The sequence below is a fragment of the Mus caroli genome, chromosome 11, assembly GCF_900094665.2.
Source record: "Mus caroli chromosome 11, CAROLI_EIJ_v1.1, whole genome shotgun sequence".
Lineage (NCBI taxonomy): Eukaryota > Metazoa > Chordata > Mammalia > Rodentia > Muridae > Mus > Mus caroli.
Window position 1 is genome coordinate 67,157,934 of NC_034580.1, and position 2,202 is coordinate 67,160,135.

The window sequence follows — 2,202 nt, forward strand, 5'->3', positions numbered from 1 at the left end:
TCTATCTTGCCAATTTCAGGGCTTCTGTGTCCTTTTACATTCTGTCAGGATCTTTCAAGAGCAACAAGTGCTCTTAACTGCTAAGCCATCGCTCCAGCCCCTGTACCTACTACTTTTTACAAAAATTAACATATGCTTGGCCAAGCGTGGAGTTGCAAGCCTTGAATCCCAGCACTCTGGAAGCAGATGCAGTCAGATCTCTGTGTACATATCAGCCTGGTCTACAGAGTGAGTTACAGGACAGCCAAAATTACACCGAGAAACCTGTATTGGAAAAAAAAATCTTTATTATTCGTTATTATTGCCAGGCATGGTGTTTTACCTTTAGTCCCAGCACTCGGGAGGCAGAGGCTTCTGGAAGTCTCTGAGTTCGAGGCCAGCCTGGTCTATAGAGCAAGTTCCAGGACACCCCGAGCTTCCCTTTCTACAAAACAAAAACCAAAAAAACAAAAATAATTATTTTTAGAGATAAGATAATACAGACTATATAAATGTGATATTATGTAATGTTTTAGATACATGTATGCATTATACAATGTTTAAATGAGGGTAGAAATCTTTTTCTCCACAAACATTCTTTGTCATGAAAACATTCAAATCCAGCCGGGAGTGGTGGCGCACGCCTTTAATCCCAGCACTTGGGAGGCAGAGGCAGGCAGATTTCTGATTTCAAGGCCAGCCTGGTCTACAAAGTGAGTTCCAGGACAGCCAGGGCTAGAGAAACCCTGTCTCAAAACCCATCCCCCCCAAAAAAAACCCAAAAAACAAAATAAAAAAAAATTCAAATCCTTCTAGCTTTGAAATGAAGTCATACACATCTGTAATCCTAGCACTGAAGTTGAGGCAGGAGGATCTCAAGCTAGAGAACAGGCTGGGCTACATAAAAAAGACTGTCTAAAAAAAAAAATCAATTCATGCACACATAATTAGTGGTATAGTACATGGTTGTTACCAACAGTTATCCTGCTGTGCAGTTGCACACTTGAGCTTTTGGGCCAGTTTTAGCTATAAACACATCACCTACTGACCAGCTATTCTATTCTACTCTCAACTTCTATGAGATATGGCCGATGCTAGTGCAGAAAATGAGGTTTTCATAAAACACAAAGTACATGCAGAAAAACATACATAGATGTGCCACTTGATCCGTGTTCACAGTGGGCACACCCATGAGACCAACACCCTCATTAACAGATGTCAGCTGGGAGCCCACCAAGCTGACAACCAGGATGAAAGATTCTTCCAAGGTGAAAATGTGACACATCAGAAGCTGTCAGGGTCAGCACCCAGAGCCAGCACATGCCTATGATCCCAGCACTCAGAAAGCAGAGAGGCAGGTGGGTCTGAGATCGAGACTGGCATATTCTACAGAGTGAATTTTAGGATAGACAGGGCTACTACAGAGAAATTCTGTCTCAAAAAAACCAAAACAAGAAGAAAGAAATCACTGTAACAAATATGTCTAATAGGAAAGTCCAGGCCCTCTTCTCTAAAGGACCTGCTTTCATATGACATTTGGATATTAACTTTTCATTTGTCACTCACATCTTGATATTAAACTTTTAATTGAGCCAGGGATGGTGATGCTTGCCTATGATCCCAGCACTGAGGTAGCGAGGGTAGGAGAATTAGAAATTCAAGGTCATATTCCTCCCTCAGCTATGTGAGGAGTCTGTGGGCAGCCTGGGCTACATAAAACCCTGTCTCAAAACAAACGAGCAAAGGACCATTGAGATGGCTCAGTGGGTAGGGAAGCTCACTGTCAAGCCTGACCATGCTTGGTCCCCTGGATCCGGATGGTAGGAGAAAACCAACTGCCACACGCTGTCCTCTGATTTCCACATGCATGCTATGACACTCATGTGCCACACACCACACATACAAACACACACACAAGAAAGAAATGTAATAAAAAAAAATAAAGGCAGGCATGGTGGCACACACCTTTAATCTCAGGACTCAGAAGACAAAGGCAGACAGATTTCTGAGTTTAAGGCCAATGATTTAGTATACATAGCGAGACCTTGTCCCAAACAAACAAAACTCAAAAAGATCTTTTAGTTTTACTAATAAACATTAGTGGTACTTTTTTTGTTGTTGTTGGTTTTTTTTCGAGACAGGGTTTCTCTGTGTAGCCCTGGCTGTCCTGGAACTCACTCTGTAGACCAGGCTGGCCTCGAACTCAAAAATCCACCTGCCTCT